General features: G+C 43.6%; 1 protein-coding gene across 1 annotated transcript in view; it reads right to left on the bottom strand.

The window, feature by feature from the left end:
• The window catches only part of EPM2A (EPM2A glucan phosphatase, laforin), a gene marked incomplete at its 5' end in the record, with an annotated part of 1,251,062 nt that overhangs the window by 398,046 nt on the left and 829,344 nt on the right, over window positions 1-23,672 (bottom strand).

The raw sequence follows: 23,672 nt of genomic DNA, 5'->3' as shown, positions 1-23,672 counted from the left end.
GAATCCAAGTACTTTGGAACTGCTGAACCGGCAGGTAAGAAATTTGACCAGCGCGTGTAAAGACTGGAGGGGGGGTCTGTACTTATGCTCTCTATATGTTAGAGGAGAGGCACAGAGGACCCCAGCCAAGATTCTCTATTACAGTAGCAATGGACAAGCAATCAAGGCCGAGCTTCTCAGGAGGTGATGCAGGCTGGTTCTTAAGTACAGTGTAGTCCCCAAGCCCCCACAAAGGAATGTCCACACACTGTATTAGTTAAAACAAAGTCTTTATATAATTAATATTCAAGGTTATGTACACTCTCACAATTACTCACTTTGTGCTCAGAAAATCAACAATGGTAAATATATACAGTTCTAAAGTGGTACCACAATTATTATCAGATCTCATAAAAGTGCATCAATTATACTCTTGGTCAAATGTCACACAGATCACTTAATAAAAGCCACCAACAATAGACATAGGAGGAAAGCAGGTGGTCAGAACAATTGGCAGAATACTGGCCCCTACCACTAGACACAGTTCTATGTGGAGATCCCCCCCACCTGGGCAACCTGTAAAATAAAGAGATATATCAAGCCCAGTCCATATAGTGTTCTTCAAGTCTTATTTCCTTCTATAATGTTTCGACCCCCCCAATGTACCTGGTGGAGCAGAGTTCGGTCATACTCTGAACCCTAGTCGATGGCAATGGACTTCGACGGCGTCAGTGTCCGGGTACTTCACTTCGTTCTCCTCGGCGGTCCCCGTCTCCGGTCGACAGCCTTTCGAGGGTCTGACTTCCAGGGAGCTTTGGCAAAGGTTGGTGGTACTCGATGGTCCCCCAGAGCACGGGAAGGGGGCGCCTAGCAAGGTCCTCTCTCGGATCAGTCCTTGATGAACTCGACAGCTTTCGGATCGGGATGAAGCAAATGCAGCAGCAGTTCCTCTTCTTCCAGCTGGGTGTCAAGGATAAGCAGTTCCAGTTACTCTTCAAGTGTTGACTCAGCTTCTGAACAATTTCCAGTGGTGAGAGGTCCCCAGATATTCTATTCTGCCTCTCAACCACACTGCAAGGTCACACTCAGCAGCCAATCATACAGAAGGGCATTCATAGAGTCAGTCAGCCAATCAGGCATACAGTGCATTCAGGTCATACTCCTCCCTCTCAGACACTCGCAACAAGGAACGTGTATTGGGACAAGTACCCAGCCATTCAACACTACACACTGCATTCATACCAGTTTTGGGCAGGGCTGTCTCAGTCTTTGTCTTTCGTCCCGGAATCCAGACACCCACAACAAGAAGTGCATATTGGTCACACACTCTATTCACCCAGGTCCCACCCACAGGGTGTACCCACAACATACAATCACTGGGAAGGCTCCAGCCAGTCTGGCCTGGACTTCCCAACACCACCATATATGGAACTTCCACCCAACAGCCAGTCAGGGGGAAGGAACAGAGCCAGGGCTTCCCAGGACTTTGGGAAAACAAGGTAACATGCAATAGAAAGCAAGAGGCCACATGGGCCATCTTGTTTCCTATCAGAAATCAACTAATTTCAATGGCAGGGCCTAGGTATCCCAAAATGGAGGATACTCAGAGCACCTGTCAAATTCAGCATGGAGCTGCCACCAGCCCATACCCTGCTCTGTGGGCCTCACACAGGTGCCCAAAACATACACTAGGGGCACAGGTTTACACCCCCACCCATGGGTGCCATAGCGAATCCCATGGGTCCGTACACCAAACCAAAAACAGGAAGGCCCTGTCCCTCCAATGGATTTCCAGCATCACAGCTGAGAGAATAGATTCACAACAATAGTGCCTAATAACTACTAGCACCTGTACTATAACCCCACTCACTAGATACCTCTGTACCCCCCACAGGGTCCCAGATTAGGAGCCCTGATGAAGGCGGACTTGCCACACCCCACCACCGCCGAAACGTGAAGAGTACAGGGAACATTTGAAAAAAATGTTTTGCTTCCCTGTTCACAGATTTTTGTCCAACAATCTTCTGCCATGTTGGCAAGGCAAAGATATCTTTTACCCCACATCCCTGCAACATTGATTGTTTGTTCGAAAGTAAACATTGATTGCTTGTTCGAAAGTATATTGACTTCTTAAGGGTCATTTTGAACCCCCTACCTGGCTCAACAGTGCAGTGGACCCATTGAACTATCAGTCTGCACCTGAGTCCCAAAAACAGCTTCAACAGTGATTGAATTAATAAGCATTGTTTTTCTTTTATTCACGTCTCATTATTTTTGTACATTAAGCATTATTGATAATTGTACATAATTACGTATACCATGCAAGGTTTGCTGTTTCTTTTCAAAAAATATTACTGTCATTTGTCACATTTGTCAAAATTGTATGTTTAAACTTTATTATGTTTTGTCACAATTGGTTGTTCAGATACTCATTTATGATTTTTTGTAGCACAGAATAAATACATGTTCAACAACATCAAGTACATTGTTACAGTGGGTGGGTATTATTATTACTTTTTGATTTAGTCACAGGATCTCTACATTAGGAAACCTTACTTTAAAACTTGCTGTCATGCACCTCTTGCTGTGGCGTCTGTGGTCCAGAATGCGTCTGGGAGGCTATTAGTCTTTCTGCCGTGTTCCACTACAGCCACAAGCAGTTGTCTAGTGTTTTCTATGCACACTGGATGGGTACGGGTACTTTAGCCACACCCATTGTGCGCCTCACTGTGTTGCAACCTGTGCGGTTACTTTCCACTGCCTTTGGTGCACAGCGCTCGTAGGTTTCTCTCGTTACTTGATAGGAACCATTCTTTCCCCTTTCTTGCTATTCTTTCTTACACCTTGCAGTTGTGTTTCGGTTCCGCTACCTTTTAAATCCTAGTGGCGGTCGGCGCCTGCCACGGTTCCCCGCCCACTCTCTTTCTCTCTCTCCTCTTCTGAGCCGTGTGTTCTCTATCCCTCTCGCTGCCCCTCGCAGTAGTGCTTTTCTTTGCCTTCCGCATTCCTACCTTCCTTGTCTCTTCGTTCTCCTCCCGGTACAGTGCTGTGTCCCCACGGGAGTTTCTGTACTGTTATTGCTGCTTTGCCCACATTCTTGGTTACCGCTCGCCTCTCAGCCATAGGAGCCCATCTATCCTTCACTTTCGTGGCGATTCTCAGCTGGAATTACTTCGGGACCCTACTCAACGCAGGTTTTTTTTTATCCCTAATAAGGCTTTTTCCCCCTTTTCTCTCCTTCCAGAAGGAAGGCCCCAGGGTAGCTGGCTCCTAAAGCTTCCATTGTGGCTTCATTTTGGGAGAGACACTCTCTTCTAAAAAAAAAAAATAGGCAAATGCCTGAAGACCACAGTTGTTAACCAGTTTGGGTTCCGGGACTTTAGGTGAGGAGGAGGTGGAGAAACAGGACTTTGGGGAAAACAGGTCAGCGGAAGTTGACACTTGCGGACAGCTCAAAATTACAGTATCTGTCCACCCAAAAACGTTAGTGTTTCTATCATTACCAGTAAGGGTACATGCATTTGTTTATGTGTTCACCCTGCGGCCCAGTACCCTTCCTAGATAGGCCGTTCCCTATAAACCCCTGGTTTCTTTTGCTACCAGACTTGGAAACCTTGTTGCTTAGGGAGTATCTAGATAGGACTTGGTTATTTATGTTACCATATCAGTCCATCGCCCCCTATACCAGTATTTATATTCTCTCTCAAGATTAGTAACTCTCGGAATTCGGTCGCATAGGGCTGTCGGACAACAGGGTTGCCACATCTTGCTAATAACATTACTCTATCCGCCATACTTTCCTATTGGGCATGACTGAGAATGCAACGTTAAGCTTCACAGATCAACGGATTCAGGACACCATTCGAGGCCCCTCCTTCTTTGACCCCTCCGGCGACAATCCCACTTCAGGTACAACTAATACAGAAGACTGTATTTTACGCCTCAAGAAGAAGTGCTTTCGAACAGAACTACATGCTCACTTCCTAAGGGAGTGCCTGAAGGCAATCCCCAGTGGGGCAACCACAATAGGGTTTTCGCCCATGCGGAGGCAGAACAAACCTACGCCCCCGCCGCCGCAGACAGAGGTACTGAACCCGGTATAAGACTCCCAAACAATTCCCATCTTCAATTTAGCTAAAATTGAACTTTCAGAGGCCGAAATCTGCGTCTTGTCTAAAGGTTTATCGTTTGTACCTATGACCTTGACGGGTTGGTATGACTCTGAAATGGAGGTTCTCACGTTCCTCCGCAAAGTGAGATTACGCACTTTCTTTCAAGAACATACCCTGGAGGCAGAGGAGAATGAAGAGGACACTGGTTTACATAAACCCTCTTCGTTCACCCCCTCAGACAACCAAATACCAAGTGAACTTCTCACATTTGAAAGATGCATTCTACAAGATTTTGCTAAACTACAAACTAAAATCATGAAAACCAAGCACAATTTGACCTTAGCTGAAAAACAAGCCCTGACATCGCTCCAAGACAATAAGAAAATAGTTATCAAACCTTCCAATAAAGGGGGTGGACTAGTCATCATGACAGTTGAACAGTACAAAAGCATAGTATTGAGGCTACTCAATGATCAAGAAAGTTACAGCGTTCTCCGAAAAGACCCAACTAGAGAAATATGCCAAGAAGTAATAGATACTGTGAATTATACATTACAACGGAACTGGATCTCCAACAAAGAAGCTGAGTTTCTGAATAGACCACCCGGGAGAACTCCATGTTTCTACGTATTTGCCTAACATACATAAAGACCCCGACAGTCCACCAGGTCGCCTGATCGTGTCGGGCTGTGGGTCCATTCTTGAACCCCTTTGTAAATTTGTCGACTTCTTTCTGCAACCGATCAGCACACAAACATCTATCTACTTACGGCATACAACACACACAATTGCTATATTTGAGGACTTGGAATTTAACGCAGCTGAGCAACTACTGGTGGGTATGGACGTCAAGTCCCTGTATACCAGTATCCCTCAGGAAGATGCCATAGAGTGTGCTCGGGAATGGTTAACTGCAGACCCCACAACACACAAGACTCCCATCAACTTCATTTTGGAGATAATGACAATAGTGCTACGCAAGAACTTCTTTACATTCAACAACTCAATATACCTGCAGACCAAAGGCACCGCGATGGGTGCAGTCTTCGCTCCCAGTCTGGCAATTCCCTATATGGCCAAATTGGAAAAAGAGTATGTACTTTCTGATCGCAACACATGGCAGGCCCAGATTAGCCACTGGTATCGTTATATTGACAATGTTATACTATGGGTAACAGAAACTCTGAAATTAAGTTCCTGCATTTGACCATAAGACACAAAAATGGCAAACTAGAATGTGACCTTTACCTCAAACTGACGGACAGAAACACACTATTACACTATGCTAGTAACCACCCTGCCCATACTAGAGATAATCTGCCATATGGACAATTTCTTCAGATACGCAGGAATTGCACATCTATCGACGACTACAAGCGACATTCTGAAGCCTTATTCACCAGACTAAGGACAAGAGGATATCCAAAGAGACAATTGGAAAAAGCCCAAAAAAGAGCTCGGAACACAAACAGAGATACCCTCCTCCAACTACAATGGGAAGGTCCAGATACTTCAGAAGACCGCTTGACATGCGTAATCACTTTTGGTACCCATACCTCACAAATAAAGAAAATCATCAACAAATATTGGCATATAGCACGCCTCAACTTACTGGATGAACCAGTTTCAAGGTTTGCATACAAGTAGGCCAAGAACATCAGAGAACACCTGGTATATTCACTTTACCAACCTGACACAACTAGCAGTGGCACACGTACCCTAGACCTTTAGAAGGTCAATACCCGTGTGGAAATTGTGTCGCCTGCCCGTTCACTAAGAAGATGAAACATGGACCCTCAGGGACCTTACCAACTGCAAAAGTCAGAATGTGATTTACTGTATTGAATGCCTGTGTGGCCTCCGCTACTTTGGCCAGACGACACAGCCAGCCAATATCAGAATATCTGAACATAGATCCAAAATCATATGTAAATATTTAACAGCACCTCTAGTGGAACATTTATTAGCTGCCAACCACACCCCAAATGATATTTTTTGGTGGGTAGTGGAAAAGATCAAGGGAGGTCCAGATATTCCACACAGCCTCCTCAGAAAAGAATCCAGGTGGATCCACCGCTTAGACACCTACTATCATGATATGAACGAGATCTTCCAGCCCTTAATATAAACAACAAATCAGGAATGGCCTCTTTCCATTAAGTGTATGGTGTCTCACCACAGCCCTCACTCAAAACCCACAGCAAACATATAGTGTACTTCTTCAATACTATTATACAATAATACTTGTTCAAATAAAACATACAACTTTGAGATTATCAACATTTGTACTCAAGCACAACCTCTTGTCGCCCCTGGCATCATGTCCTGCCCTATCCTGCATCCAAGTCCAATATGCGTCAAACCTGGTACCCCCGAGTACTGAGGCACGCCTGCACAAGCAGCATCTCACATACATATATTTCTGGTATGCCCATACCATTAGGGTGTCCTGCTCCGCACTGTCCATGTTGCCGATGCGCGTTTCCACTAGGATAGTTACCATGCAGACAGTGCTATGCCCAAACAAGCCGGAGCCTACATACATATTTCTTGCAACTCCCACCTGACTCAGGAGTCCGGCTCTATCAGATGCACTGCCACTTTTGCAGTTGCACACATGGCGGTCCGCCCAACCCAGTAATTCTGACTAGGTTGCGTACATACATGAACAATTGGCACTCGCGATCTCCATGACTAATCAACATAAACAAAGGAGCGGCCGTGCCGTGCACACGCCACTTTTTTTAGCTCGACATTACTCACTTTGCCAATGATTCGGTAGCTACCAAGTAGACAGAGACAAGGAGTGAGTGTGTGTGTTGTTTTCTTGGGGGGGTGGTCCCCCCCTGTGCAGGAGCCCACATTCACATTCCTTGCAACTTCGATTTACAATACACCAATGGCAGCTGCACCATGACGGCTCGCCCGCCCAGCAGCACCTGCCCATGTCTTTTGCATACACAAGCAATGTGCACGCACGAACTCCATGACTACCCAACATATACAACAGAGATGGTCGGGCGCACACGCGTCTCACTGCAGACTCGAACGCCAGGCAGCTCTCATCCCCGCGGGTTAAGCAGACGAGCGCTGACACCAGGCAAGTCTTGGGATCCACACAATTTTCCTAATTGATGTTCTTTTAATGTGCTGTCTGGGACCATGCATGCTGCCACCTACCCCACACAAAGTCATCACATGGGGCCCTCGACCTAGTCATTGACAATAGATACAGTCACTAATATAATGGTTTGCTCACGCACATATTCGTGGCAACTTGGGCTACTTTGCACTTCTGCAACTGACGAATATGGACAAACTCCCCCGCCCTCATCTCTGAATAGTATCATATGCGACAGCGTGATAGCCAGATACCTCTCTCTACCCACGGCTTGTCGTCATCTTTGTCTAAGTAACGCTATACAATTTTAATGGGGCTTTGGTACTCTCTTCTTGACTCTTTCAGGAGCCAACGCCAGAGACACAAAGCCAGCACTTGGCGCCCCAAGCCGGAGTCAATCAATTTCCGACACAGCATCCTGACCTACTCAGGCATCATGTACCCCACAGTGATTTTCTTTTCAATTTGTTTATGGGACTAAAGCTCAGTACAGAGACGATCCATGGGATATCAGAGCTTTTTTCAACAACTATCGCCTTCTGAACCCATACTGAAAGTCCTGTTCACAAATCCCATTTGGAACCGCATTTTCCGCTGTTATCCATGTGACTACCTTTGCTGCCCGACACCAAGCCCCTGTGTGACCGAATCTGTGTACTTGGGAACTGCAGCACCGGCAGGTAAGAAATTTGATCGGCGCTGAGAGAATAGATTCACAACAATAGTGCCTAATAACTTCTGGCACCTGTACTATAACCCCACTCACTAGGTAACTCTGTACCCCCCACAGAGTCCCATATAAGGAGCCATGATGAAGGCGGACTTGCCACAACCCACCACCGCCGAAACGTGAAGAGTACAGGGAACATTTGAAAAAAATGTTTTGCTTCCCTGTTCACAGATTTTTGTCCAACAATCTTCTGCCACATTGGCAAGGCAAAGATATCTTTTAACCCACATCCCTGCAACATTGATTGATTGTTCGAAAGTAAACATTGATTGCTTATTCAAAAGTATATTGACTTCTTACGGGTAATTTTGAACCCCTACCTGGCTCAACAGTGCAGTGGACCCATTGAACTATCAGTCTGCACCTGAGCCCCAAAATGTTTCAACAGTGATTGAATTAATAAGCATTGTTTTTCTTTTATTCACGTCTCATTATTTTTGTACATTAAACATTATTGATAATTGTACATAATTCCGTATACCATGCAAGGTTTGCTGTTTCTTTTAAAAAAATATTACTGTCATTTGTCACATTTGTCAAAATTGTATGTTTAAACTTTATTATGTTTTGTCACAATTGGTTGTTCAGATACTCATTTATGATTTTTTCTAGAACCGAATAAACACAAGTTCAGCAACACCCAGTACATTGATACAGTGGGTGGGTATTATTATTATTGTTTGATTTAGTCACAGGATCTCTACATTAGGAGACCTAACTTTAAAACTTGCGGACAGCTCCAAATTTCAGTATCTGTCCACCCAAAACGCTAGTGTTTCTATCATTACCAGTAAGGGTACATGCATTTGTTTATATGATGTGGCGGTGAGCCAGATCAAAAGGGCAGCAGCAGTAGTTCCAAGGTCGGGAGAGTGTCAAAAACAGCACCAGTGGTTCCTGTTGGTTCAAAGAGAGGTGGCCAAAGCGGACCCCACCCAAGGGTCACCTCGGCAGAAGTCAGCCACAATAATGATGCAGGACACCAAGCTGATAGGTATGACAAGCTTCTTGTATTAGATAGAAAATACACAACATACACTGAATTATCAGCTGAAAGTTTGGGGAAAATACAGAATGACAAGTTGTCAGCCAGTTGTCAGACAGAGCTCTGAGTGGAGGTCCTCAGAGCCTATCTTACATAATATGTCATAAGCATATCACTAATATGTTATACCAGTTTCACAATAGTAGCTGGTACTTTCCATGATGTTGCAGACATTTTGTAATAACTGTAAGCAGCTGACTTGTGCTGAAGCCTTGTGGTTAGATGAGAGTACATTTTGTTGTAATATGGGTAAGCAGCATTTGCACAAACCACCGGTATATACCATATAAGGTGCTGATGCTAAACTTGTAGAGAGCAAATGGAAGAGAAGGTCTGACGTGTCCCCTTGTAGCTGTTACTGGGCCTTGATGTATTTTGCCCAAGGCAGGGTGTGGTCATGTCAGAGCAGCTGGATGCAGGAGGAGTTCTTAGGCCAAGGCAAGATGGAGGATCCGAGGCCTAATGTATAGGTGTAATCGCTATAGAATGGTGCAGCGTAAAGACCCTACTACATCAAAGGGGGTCAAATGTGTTTCAAAGCAGTTTAACTGCAGAAAACAGGTATCTTGTCTGTTCTGGCTCTCAACATGCTGTGAGACCCACTGCAGAGGGCTCTAGGACAAGGTGAGTCAGTTCAGGTTCTGCTCATCCAGCCTATGGAGGTTTGCAAGCAGAATGGTAGGCAGCAAGAGTGAACCCCAATTTTCCCTTAAAGTGGGTAGAGAACAGATCTTGCCTATGCCATGAAGCACTCCTTCACTTTAGTGGCTGAGGAGTTTGGAAAAAATCAATCCTCACAAAAAAGATCAAAATTAATTATTTCTTAAGTATTCAATGGTTCAAAAGAGAAGCTAAGAAGGCCTGGGAGAACCCCTCTGTTTTAGGTAAAATGCCTCACAGGATTGGAGGAGAGTCAGCCTTCTCTAAGGTGTCCAAACCCTGTCTTTGTGGTGGCTCTTGCCTGATTGCATCATGCCCAAAGAACTAAAAGAAGTGTAGGAGACAGGTACAGGGATTAAACTGCAACCATGATGGTAGTTTGTCATAATTATGTAGTTTTGCAACACAGGTGTGGATTTTAAATGCAGCCTCTATGCCGAAGTGACTTTGCTGGCACCCAAGCTGTCAGGTAGAGCACCTGTGACCTCTGATCCTGCTCTGTGCCACTGGAGATCAGGAGTTGCAGTTCAGGATTATGATGCAGTAGAGTACATGTGTGCACTAAGTTTTTGGCATGGAATTTGATGAAAGGGGGTCTGGTTAGAAGACCACCATCTCTGAGGTGGAATTACCTGCATCATTATATTATACATTTTTAAAAAAGCTAAGTCTTTTAGACCCTTGCAACATGGCAAACCTTCACATAGGTATTACAGGCATTTTTACCCTAGAGGATGTAGACACCATACTGGACGTATGTATGATTGTATCATGCCTTGGCCCTTTTATGCAGATCTTCATTCATCTGTTGGACCATCAGTCAGTCCACTGGGACATTTCTCCACTCAAAACAAGTACTTGATTATTCCCTTTGTCTCTTTATACTGCTTGTCTGGCACACCTACTTACCTTTCCAATCTCATATTCTTTCCCCAGTGATGCCTTTAGGTAAGCATGCCATTTTCCCATAAATATATCAAATCAGATTCAGTGACTCAAAATGCAGGTACTGTGAGTGCAATCGCCCAACGGTGAGGTAAAGTTACTTTTAAAGTAAAAACAATTGAACGAATGCCCTCCAGTGCATGTAGAGGACATGTTATACATCATTTCAGGTGGACTTATTCATGGCAAAAGGTGTCCCACATTAGACATAAAGCACTGCAAGATGGGTAATATGCAAGTAATGTGCAAGTCCCTTCCATAGGAATTAATCAACAAGACTCTTTGAAGCCTCAGTATGCCCCTATGAAGATGCTGTGACTTGGCTATCACCCTACAATCCCTTTTTCTGATCATTGTGATCTTGACCATTCTTATTGTATACTCAATTTCCCACTGAATGTGGTGCTCTATCACTTCTAATGGGGTTGCCAAGAAGATGTTTCAGGTTGTGTATCCCGATTACAAATTCCAGCCTCAAGAGTGTCAGCTGTAGAACTCAGAATTTGGCAGAGTGATAAAACATCCTGGTTTGTGAAATACTGAATATTTCATCACTAGCACCAATCTCATAATGAGGCCATGGTAAAATAAGAGGTTCTTCAGGCAGCTCAGGTAAGGCAATACTTAATCCTTCATTTAGCTACATCAAGCAGGTACATAAGTTGACAGGACAAGTCAGGAGCAGGGAGGAAGCCCACTGGCTCCCACCACCCACGCTACATGGTTTCCAACTGCCTAGGGTGGAACACTCACACCAGACAACATTCCACTCATCCAACTTTCCACACATGACATCACTCAGCCACTGACATCAATCAAGATCTGCATAAACTCAGGTCCAGTCAACATACTCCAGTCATAACAGGCCATTTATGATTCAGGGGGCGAAAATATCCATCTACAGGGGCACTCAATTAATTAAAGTCACTGTATATGTAAAACAATAACACACCACAATACTCACAACACACTGTTTTGGACCTCCCAATTAAAATAATTTACGTTATAGTTACTATGCAGGTGTGATATGTGGGCCTCCTTCTCACTTGTCGTGATGGAAAGTAGGCGCCATAACTCATGATGTGCAGCAAGTATGTGTGTAATGACAAGAAATGTGGATTTGTGTTAAAGTGCCAAAGCAGCCCCTTTGCATAGTAGATTGCTAATGGAAAAGCAATGGAGAAGACTCCCCTCTTTGAAGCAACATCGGAACGGGTATTGCAAAATGGACAAAGTGCTGTTGTATCATCGGAATAGATACTGCAAAATAGAGAAAGAACGTGGCATGGTGCATCTGCTGCTTCGGTTAGTGTAGGGTACATTGGAGAGTCTATGAAGCGCCCTCTGCGGTCTAGTCTTGCGGGCCCTTACTTGCAGGCAGGCCATGAGGACATCAGGCAACTGACACAACAGTACTTGAATTGTGTGCTGTCCCTAAACATGCAGCTGTCTGCTCTCTGTGTCTGTGTGATAGTTCCATCTTTGCAAAGTGTATTTTTGCAGTGCAGAGTCACTTTGCACCAGTTTTTGCCCTGCAAAATAAACGTTGCACCACTCTGCGAATCAGTGTGTTTGTTGGCAGTCCAAAATCACTTTGCACCAGTGCAAAGTCACTTTGCATCATGCAAAAAATTCCATGAACCAGGCTCCTAGTTTCCATCCTCCAATTCAGCGAGCCTGCTAGGTGAAGAGAAAATTACCTTCTTTAAAATCTTCCACTGCTGGGGAAATTCTCTGTTCCACCAACAACTGTCCACACTTGGCAACCATTTGTGAGGTTGAACATGGCCTCACACAATTCAAGGGGGATGGTCCGTGTTCAATTTGGGGTGGTGCTGACTCTCGCTGCGTATAATATATAGTACTGCTGTGATGAACCCAAAGCCACTGAAATCGTCACGATTGTCCGCTCTGTGATTGGCATGTCCGTGTTGCGTACCCATGTGCCACTGTGAGTCCGCAGGCATGGGGTGACACTGCTGGCAGACTCCTGCACACGGGAGAATTTAGCGATGGCAGAAAGAAAATGAGGAAAGCCTTTTTTGGTTAGATAAGGGCCTTAGTTGATGTGAAAAGAGTCCACACAGAAGCTGCATGATGTTTCCAACTTTGAATATTACATTTTTGCTAAGGGTAAACATTATAATTCATAAGAGTGTTTTATGAAACATGTATGCAAAATTACTGTCACAGCTAGTTCTGTGTTTAAAAATTCCATAAAACCTGTAAAAATGTACAATCTCCCACAGATGGCAGCCAACCTCAAACATAGAACACAAGCAAGGTTCCTACCTTCTCATACATGACCCCCACACGTGATCTCCATCTTAAAAAGTGCAAAAGTAAACCGCAATTGTACAGAATATAATGTAGAAAATGGATGACAATATCCCTGAACCAGACAGGGTAAAAAAATCATTCAGCTATTTGATGAAAGTCCTAAAGCCTGACCCATCAGTGACAATGACCAAGAACGAGGACAGGGAAGGATTCTAAGGAGAAATGATACAAGCAAATGAGAGACTGGGGAGTGAGTTTGGAGCCATCTTTATGACAGCTCGTACACTTGTGAATAAGAGCTAAAGCGGTTTCATTTTGTGAATCCGGATCCGTCTTCCTAAAATCATGTTTTGTGTTGCACTCGGAAGAAAAACATGAAAAAGAGAAAAAAAAAATAGGCAGCCGTATATTTCAACTTTATTGCACATTCTCAACACAAAGGTCATATTACGATTCCCGATACGACATAACACTCCTTCTTCACTGTGAATTCCCAAACACACTTGTCAAGAGCTCATTGGTTTAGCACAGTGCTCGTCTCAGAAACACGTTTTTAATACTAACATACAATTCATTTAAAACAGAATCAAGATAACCCAAAAAGAAACATAAGCCAAAAAAGCGTTGTTGATAACAAAGCTGGCACTCTTGAAAGATGTTTTTCGTTCTAGAAATATAGAGACGCTCATTTTCATTCGAGGCGTGAAATAACAAACATGCAACTTGTGTATCGGCCACCTCCCTTCTTCTCTACCATACAAATGCTCCAGCATGTATTTTCATGTGGTGCAAAAGTTGGAGTTTCCTATGGAGTCTGCCTGCTTTATGCAGTGGGATCCCATAGAGACCCATTGCACACGCTGCCTGCCATGCTCACACGGCAGTCAGCGTGTACAATTAGAAAACCTGCTTGACATGCCAGTTTAATTGTAATTTTGAACACTGCTTACCATGCGAGCATGGCAAGCAGCGCTAAGAATTAATAGCAAACGCTGCCTGGCATGAGAGCATGCCAGGCAACGTTTACTTACTTTGCACAGCGGAGTGCAAAAGTGAATGCAAGAAGGCGGCATACGCACATGTACACCCCCATTTGCCCTGCACTTTTACACTCTGCCGTGCAAATGATGAAAAGTTGATGACAGGGATCCGTTTACGTTGCAATGCTAATGTAATGGCTCCCCGACATCTAAATGCGTTTAGGAGAAAAATTAGCTCTACGATGAAAGGTATGTCTGTGAAAAGGGATCTGCAAAGAACTCCTAATTTAATTGTTGCAGTGTGAAATGTAAACCTTCAGAGAGAACACCGGCCTTGGGGTCCCATCGCAAAAAGTGTTGGCTGGGTGTAAGGATCCATTGCTTGGGCCAGATAAGCAGGGCTTGGAAAGTCAATTATGCTCACAAGTAACTTTCATTCCTACATAGGTTAGGACATGGACACTGATTACAGTTCCAGATTGAGAATAGCATCATTTGTGGGCAGAATTAGAGAAGGTCTTGGCTGAATGTGAACATGTCCCCTTCTCATGCCTGATGCCGCCTCAAGCTTGAGAATGGATTGGACGATTCCAAACGACCTCCACTCTATTTCCCCACATTTACTCCTCCCGATTAGCCCTTCCACTTTAAAAGACCTTCTCCTTCAAGAATCCTGCTGTCCATACCAATGCCAAGGCATGACAGACGGATGATCACACACATAGTTTGTCAGGATGTATGCAATCGGATGAGTAATTGGGGTAATGGTGATTACCCTAAATAAATAAGACATTTTCTGTGTCCCTCTTCCTCGTCCCATTCCTTAAGTAATGAAGAAATACGAATGGCATAAACTTCAATTTTTATCCATCCATATACCCTAAAAACAGTACAAAATAAAGACACTGCAAATAGGCAGTGAATACAATGCTACAGAATAGAAAAATACCTTCTTTAAGAAAGAGTAAGTCTCAAAATAGCCTTCACACAAGCGGGAGCAGAACCATTCCCAACCCGTGACCTAAGATGAGCAATCAAGAAATATTGGGAGAGGCCAACAAGTCCATCCTACAAACACTGAGTATGGGGAACACTGCCAAGAGGTAGTAAGCCCCCTTGCCAAACCACCATGAACAATAGGAGACAAGGCAGACGGGACTAGAAATTGTTTCACAAATGTGGCCAAACACCATCCTTTTCAAGTATTGAAGAGAGGGGCAGGCTTCTTGAATAACCGGGCCAACAGAGATTCTGAATCTAAAAGCCCCAAAAGCACAATCAGTCAGAACAATATTGCAATGTAAAAACAGGTGGAGGCCCTCTGTGACAAAGGAGGACGACGAGGGAATAAAAAAAAGAAAAAAGCCCTGCAGGTTTCTCTGAATTCAATGGGAGCTGTAAGCAGAAATCCAAGGCCTGTCCTCGGAGCAAGCATATCTGGGAAAGCATGTAACTGCAGGGATGAAAAAAGCAGAGGCCCAATTTCCACCAACAGCAAGCACTGGGAATTGCTTATCACTTTAAACTGGAAGTAGCCATACCCAAAACAAGAATCAACACCCAAAGAGAAATAAACATCTTAAATGGCAAACATGTCAAGGGAAACTCATGAAGTAAATGAGAAGAAAGATCCTCAGCATTGGGGTCATCATCCGCTGACTCAGGAAAAGCATGAACTGTGGCCCACTGGAATTGGAGATCTAGCAGCCCTCATCTTTCCCCCCCTACTTAAGCAGCAATATAACTTCAGTGGTCATTTTAATTGGACATCTGCTGGACCTGTGTTGAAGTCAAGTCTACAGGGGACTGTGCCGCCCGATTCATAGTATACAACCTGATAGGACTCTTTGATGACTGAAAGATGAGGGATCGCCTCAGGGAAGAACATTTTGTCATTTGAGGCTGAGAGGAAATCTCTTTGGAGATTGTTTTCTTTTGGTGAAAAGAGGCCAAAGGAAGTAGATGCTGTGGTATGAGGATCTTACAAAATGTCCAGGACTAGATGCTTTGTTTACTAAACTTCCTCTTATGTTCTTCAACCACATTCCAACTTCCATATGGTATATTCTTGAAGAGCTCCTCCTAAGCAGGCGTGGCCGTTCTCTTGTAATTAACCATCCAGGTTGGACTAACAGTCTTACATTAGCAACAAACAAGGTCACAGGTCTACACCAGCCAAACTAGATGGTTCAAGCCATTTCTGAGCCCATCCCTCAACCATACACTGTAACAACATTACATAAATATCATCCCTTGAAACTACATCACATAGATAATTGAATTTGAACTAACCCAAAGTATATATACATGATACGTTCTTCATGACTGACATTGTCCTCCTTAAGGATCCACATTCATCCTAACATTCATCCAAACGATTACAGTCCCTCCCCTCCAAACATTCCTTAGCTGCTGCCCATCATTTTTCACCCTCTTAACCATCATTTTATCTTGCACCATTTTATCTTGCACCATGCTATTGTTGTGCACTGTGCTATTGTTGTGCTCATTCATGCATTTTATTGTATTTTGGTGAAACACTAGAGAAAATCAAATTTTACTGATTATATTTTTTTTACTCTTAAATTATCTTTTAGACATTTTGTGTGCCCCAGCCTAATTCTTAGCATTATTGAAAACTGTGTGTTTTACCATTGCATGTATTTCTGCTGGACTGCATTACCCAGCAGTCATTACCGATTCTTATTTTAACTGAGTTGCGTCAGCGGTAAACCGGTCTGTGTGGGTCCATTGTTCTGTTGCCACTCTTATCGTTGCTGGTAAGAGTAAACCACCTTCTGCTTATTGCCTATTGCTCTTTTTGCATTCAGAGCATATTAAAATGCACCCGCTAGAGGTGATCCAAATAGAAACAGCTAATTTGATACATAATTTGGAAATATTTAACCCGCTGCCTTTATTTGTACACCGTCGCCGGGCTAAGATATTGGCATGCTATATGTCAGTTTATGCCCCACATTTAATAGTCTCTGATACTTCAAAATATCTTGCAGGGAGTATCTCACAAGTAGCCAGATTGAATGGCACAGTGACTACTCCTACTGAGGTGCAGAGAGATTCAAATGTATTGGGACCTTCTGACCTCTCTGTCGAGCCACATGATCAGATACCGAGCCCCTGTTGTTGAAGAGTGGGGTGGCTGAGACTGAGTTGGAGATGATTCCTAATCGCCACGCCTTAGCCTCCAGGTTCAGTCCAGGTATTAGGACCAATGGTCACGACAAGGGGGGAGACTTAGACCCAAAGAATAGTGATGAAAAACTGCATATTGAAGGGAGTCTTGACAATTGAAGAACAAAATAATTGGAAGTTATGTTACTAAACCTTAGATCCCAGGTGAAACATGCCATCGAAGTGGCAGATTAGATAACTGAACAGGATGTGGAGATGTGTGCCCAGATGGAAACATGGCTGAACGAGGCAGCCGGCCCCTCTCTGTCCCTGGCCATTCCTGTAGGCTATAATATCTCACGTACTGACAGACGGAAAGGGGGTGGATTAGCCTTCATTTAAAGAGCTGAATTAGAGGTATGGGAAGTGGAAATTGCAGGTTCTGAAGTCTGCGAGACGTTACATATTAAAGTTTGCTCTGATGACAACACAACAGTAAACTTGGTTCGTATTTACAGACCCTCAACACATACGCCGGATTTTGTCAATCATTTGGGAAATGCTACGTTATATATACTTGGAGAGGAAGGATAGCTTGGGGCAATGCGTTTTTCTTGGAATCAAGACAATGCAGCGCAATCCAGGTTCTAATCATGATCCCGCGCTTAGAAACCACTCGCTGGTATTAAGCGTGTTATTATAGAACAATTATAATTATACTTGAATTGATAGCAAAATGTGTTCTTTTGGGAGATTTCAATTTAGGGTTTGGAGAAGATACCAACCATTTGGTTCCCAAGGGCGTTTAACCTACTAGCGCCTTCAGACCATACCAATGGTATATGAGGCGCTATATAAATGAAAAATGCAAAATAACATAACATACTGCCATGGGAAGGAGGCATCACTTAGGGAAATGGGATTTAGTCAACAAATTAACACGACGACCCACATAGAGGCTAACACCCTGGACTGGCTGGTCACATATAACATCTCCATTAGTGAGCCTACCATATCCCCATGCCCTTGGTCAGACAATTTCTTTGTTTTATTTTCATCTGTTGTTTCTTAAGAGAATAAAGAGAACCCCAGTAAATAGTACTTGGATAACTTCTAGGAATCTATGGAAACTCTCTCCTCAGGCAATGTAAGATTGGATTGCTCTGTTGACAAGTGAAGTAGTCAATTTGGAAACGGTGGATGATATAGTAAACGTTCACCAAAAGACTATTTCTAAAGCAGTAGATGTAATCACTCCATTAAAGATCAGGTTATTGCCATGTAAAAAAAGTGAATACTTGGTATTCACCTGAGCTATAGAGGATTAAAGTGTGCACCAATAAATGCTTCAATATTTGGAAACATGCTGGAGCAAGCAAAGCTAAGGAAGTATATTTCACAGCCTCAAAGGTATACAAATTAGCCATTATTGAAGCAAAAAAAGTGATGTATGACACAAGGATAGCCAATGCAGAGCATGACTCACATTAACTATTTAAGATTCTCAAGGCATTGGAGAACCCCTGTTAAAACAAACATGAGGGTCCAACGAAAGATGCCACTCTCGCGACACCTGATTCGCTAGACGCCGCCTGCCCCCGGTACAGCTGTACCCCTCTTCTGTGTCCCTATGTATCCTACCCCCCGCTGTATTTCTGTTCTGTTACCACTGAAAAGCACTCTGTTATGCATATGTAATGTTGTACACCTCTGTAATGTGCTCTGTTATGTATCTGTATTGGTGAAAAGCTCTGTAAAGCACAACGTTGCTTGTCGAAGCTAGATCTGCGCTCAATAAATAACAAAATAATAATAAAAATAATAATAGTTAAGCCCCATAAGATTAAGTAAAACATAAACATTAAGACGAGTACACTGGATTTATTGGAAGGGGAAGAAAGCATGGTGATTGAGATAAGTGAGCCCATGCAGGTAGACACGTGCAGACAGTTAGGTTTAGAACCGTCACAGAAACAGAACTGACCAACATCATTATGCAACTCAAACCAACAGGCTGTAAAGGAGATGTCTGACCAGCAATTGCAGTTAAGGCCTGTATGCCATCTCTGATAGGGTCCATTACTAAATTTGTGAATGTGTCCTTTAAGGAGAATCATGTGCCCGATGAATTAAAGACTGCATGGATCATCACTCCATCATCATCATCACTCTATCACTGTGAAACATTTTCCCGTACCACTCTTTCAGATGCTTGAAGATAAGGGAGTGCATTTTACAAACTTTGTGGATGATATGCAGTACGTCATTCCCTTATCTGGGGTGTAGGAGGATGATGCAGGCTACATCAATAAATTGTTTAGGATGATCCAGGCATGGATGGTAAAAAGCGGCCTAGCCTTAATTGATGATAATACAGATCTGATGGTGATGGGTATAGGGATCAGACTACCTAAGTTGTGCCTTCAGTATCGACATTTTCAGGTTGCAGGCTGTAGGACTGCCACACAACAGAAGGTGAAAACACTGGGTACATACCTGGACCAAAATCTAAATATGCAATCCCACGTAAATGAAATGATCTCTAGTTGAGCATACTATATCAAATTATTATCACAGATACAGCCTTATCTAACTAAAAATAGTTGTGAGACAGTAACCAGGGCTATCATTAGCACAACAATGGCCTACTGTAGTAGTCTCTTGGTTAGTACTGTAAAGGTGCTGTGCCAGACTACAGGTAATCCAGAATAGTGCAGCGAGAGCACTAGAAGGACTAGAACGAAGAGAACATATCTCTGACGCTAGGAAAAAGCTGCACTGGTTACCTATTGAAGCCAGAATAGATTACCGCCTGCTGTTGATAACACATAAATGCCTGGCAGGGATCAGCCCAGTGTACTTGGTGGAAACATTGAGGAGAGAACCAGTGCTGAGAGCACTGAGATCCAATGATACCAATTTTCTGGTGCTGCCAAGGTCAAAATTGACCCTGGTCAGTAAAAGTGCCTTTTTTCGCAGGTTTCCCTAGAGCATGGAATGCAATCCTGCTCGATCTAAGAGAGATGAAATCGCAGGACCCTTTTAAAAACAATTTACAAACCTTACTATTTAGGTAGCGCACACCCAGACTATCTCTTTGTCTATGTGCTTCTTGGCTTGCTTGTAATTGTTTGTCTATCTGTTCTTGTTGTATTTAACATCTTATATACAGTGCAGCACCCGTATGTCTACAGGCCTTTTTGGTGCGCAGTATAAATAATGAACATAAAATAACCAGGACTCCTTTCCCTGTCACACTCTGCTGTCTGAATCCCTGGTTGAAGGCAAAATATGCGACATTTTCTCAGACAAGGCACATGCTCTGAGACAGCTATTGTGGTGATTTGGCAGTATTTAAAATCTGCTTAGCATAACATAACATAAACCTCTGGAACTCCCTTCTGTTAGACATGGACTGGGTGCCCTACCACAGGAAATTGCAAAAGCCTGTAAAATCTGCAATTGTATGGCTTACTGTCAGTTAGGAAAACATTCGGAAGTGGTGAGCACATCATAAATAGGCTGGTTGTCTGCGATTTTACAGATAATTTACTGAGTGACATATAACTGGGGATTTAGGTGCACGGTTTATTGTATAGGTAATGTGAGGCGAGAGATTCCCCAGCCCCCATATTTTAAAGCCAACATTTGTTTGTTTTATGATCAATGTCTATCTACAGTGAAGTCCAGGAAGGCTCAACTTTTCTTGACGATTGGCTCTCCCTTTGAAGTTAACAGGGTTTGGTTGTCTGCCAAGGTGTCTCAGTGGATTAAGGTGTGATTCAGTACATGGCTTGGGTGCTTCTCTCTCAGCGTTAGCTGGGGGGTACCCCCATGTTGATCAATCTGACATCCCATGAATGTCTGAATACCTGCTCTAGGCTAGCGTTTGTTACATCATCTCCAAGGGGCCCCTCAGGTCCTCCGTTGCAGCAGTGATGAAGTGTATTGTTTAATTGGCATCTATGAGGGGCCACACATGCGTTCTAGATTAGATATTGGTGTCTATATAAATGCAACATTGCATCATCTCAGGAGTTGCCCTCACATGCTTCATTACAACAGTGTTGGGTATTGTTCAGTTGTCAAATTCCAGACCATTCCCTGGGATTTAGCAATTCAGCCAGGCTGTTTTTTTCATGCTTTTTACTTTTAAAACCACAACATAGATGCCCCTTAATGAATTCGTGGTGTAATGGGAAACACATCAACAGAGATCCTCTTATATAAATGTTATGGCGCACCGATAAGTTTTACTCTCCAGAACTCGCTGACTTAATGAAATAAAACTTTCTAGTTAGAATTACTCAGAAGCATTTTTTGCTGTTTGAATTAGCCAATGTAAATGTTTGATGTATACGTTATTAAGGGACCTGCTAGCCACATTATATACAGCAGTTTATGCTACCTGTAAGAATTACCCTAGAATTGCACCTTAGTTATTCGTGCAAATCACCTATGATATTACTTTCTCCGTAAGAACGTAGGTGCTGCTGGTGTAACCCTCTCCTGTCTATTAACACGGTGGGGCCATTATGTTGCCCCCGAAACAAGGGTTAACATGCTATTATCAACTCAACAATTAATTGATTTCTATTTAAAAGAGAAAAGCTATGCAAACCAGCCAAAACTGCTCTATACTAAAAACACAGAGACTAACTTGCCACCACACCCAGGCTTGAAGGTAAACCAACACTCATCATAGATGTACCAATGTGGATATCATCACTGTAAAAGCTCTCTGGTCAATCCTTGAAGCTGAAGCAACACCCCATGGTGTCCAACCGAGGGGAAGCCAATGAGGTACACCACTAGGTCCATGTATGATGTCAGCAGAGGACCTTCGAAAAATCTACTACCATCCTTCTGCCAACCTGCGGATCAACAGTAGCTAGTGCAGCCAGGGCGGGAAGGCACCATGACCACAGAAAAACTCTCAATCCATATGCAAATGGTCGTGATGAGGGGGGACAGGCTGTTGAGAGAGAGATATAAAGAGAGAAAGAGAGAGAGATATACAATGGGTGAAGACATGGATTAAACAGGAAGGTCATATTCCTTTGCACGCTCCTTCCTCTGAATAAGATCCACAATTATCAATAATAGCCCTACCTCTATGGAAAATGACCTGGTACTGCTTATTATACACCCAAGCCATGGCCACTCGGTTGCTTTACTAGAACACTGCAGCCTTCCCCTGCCGAAACAGATCAGAATTCAAGATAGCACAAGGAAATGGTTAGAACCCTTGCCATTTGAACCATCAGTGATCCACAGATCCCCTTCAACAACTCTGAATCAGGATGGTTAGGAGTGGATCCCTATCCACCAATAACTGGCACCATTCTTTAAGCGGATAGAAACTTACCAAATACTAGATTAGCCCAAACAATATAGCAGCAAGTCCCTCAATTCCTAGACACACATGCAAAAGCAAAGGGTGGACTACTCCATTTGCAGTCCGAGAGCACACTTCCAAAGATGCCTTACAGTATGAGCCTGTATCAACCCATCAGACACATCACTGGGCCGGGAGGATATTTCAGGGGCAAGCAAGAGAACGCCTAAAAACATAGGTTTGAATCCCAGGCTCGCGCCTAGAAACCGTCTTGGGTATTAAGCGCGTTATAAAAAGAACAATTATTATCATAATAACTACAGGACACAATATAGCCAGAGTATAAATCAGAGTAGCCACTGGGATAACCTCTGTGTGAACCCTTTGTGGTCCATCTTGTAAGGCAACAGGATAAAATTGGCAACCAAAGGAATCACATATGCAATCTCCAGAGGGAGCTGTAGATATATACACCAATCCTCTCCCATTAAACTGCACAGGATCTTAAGAGGCCAGATCAACTTCCATTTATGGAGCTCAACAAAAATGGGCTCAGAGCAATTTGGTAGGGAAAAAGATGAACCTTTAAAAGGCAATATTCAAATTCAATAAACTCAAAAGAGCAGGGCTGGCACAAATATACCTGGATGCTGCACCCAATACAGGGGTTCTAAGGTGGATTACTTCATCAAGTGAGTAGGGGAAACCATCTCTGCAGAGGAACACAGATCCAAACTACTCCATTCCTCATGTAATCATTTAAACAAGCCCCAGTATCCCATGTAGCAATTGTGCTTCTGGAGCACAAAGTGGCACACGGGTTGCCCAAGATTGCCGAGTCCAGTGAAAATACTGAAATGATAGTGGTACTAATGGTCCAATTAGCAGCAAACCCACCAAACCGACTTTTCCAGCAACTTTGCTGGGCTCATTTCCTGGGTCAAAGGAACGACTGAAAGACTAAAGATAATGCGTGAAGAGGAGGCCTGTCTGATGGAACTGTGGCAGAAAAAGGAAGGTCCAGTGCAGACACCCATATGCCCATTGACTCCCCTGCCTCCAAGCCTATTCACATAGTACGTCATCACTGTTATGTGTGACCCTCCCAAGTGTATTACCCTTTTAAGGAGAAGTGTTATGTGTGACACTCCCGAGAGTATTGCCCTTTTAAGATGGGCCATGACGGTGTCCCGCCCTTGCGGTCAACTGTGTCCCGCTCTGCAACAACAATAAGTCTGGGTGACCTAGGCAATCTAACAGGGAGCTGGGCCTCCCTGCACCTGTGAGACCACCCGTGTGCCCACTTCCAGCCCCAGAGTAATCACCACCTTGAAACACAGAGGCTCAGGG

This window comes from Ambystoma mexicanum, chromosome 4p (genome assembly GCF_040938575.1).
Source record: "Ambystoma mexicanum isolate Mex_15411 chromosome 4p, UKY_AmexF1_1, whole genome shotgun sequence".
Taxonomy (NCBI): domain Eukaryota; kingdom Metazoa; phylum Chordata; class Amphibia; order Caudata; family Ambystomatidae; genus Ambystoma; species Ambystoma mexicanum.
Note: the sequence above shows the minus strand (reverse complement) of the source record. Positions and strands in the feature narration are given on the sequence as shown.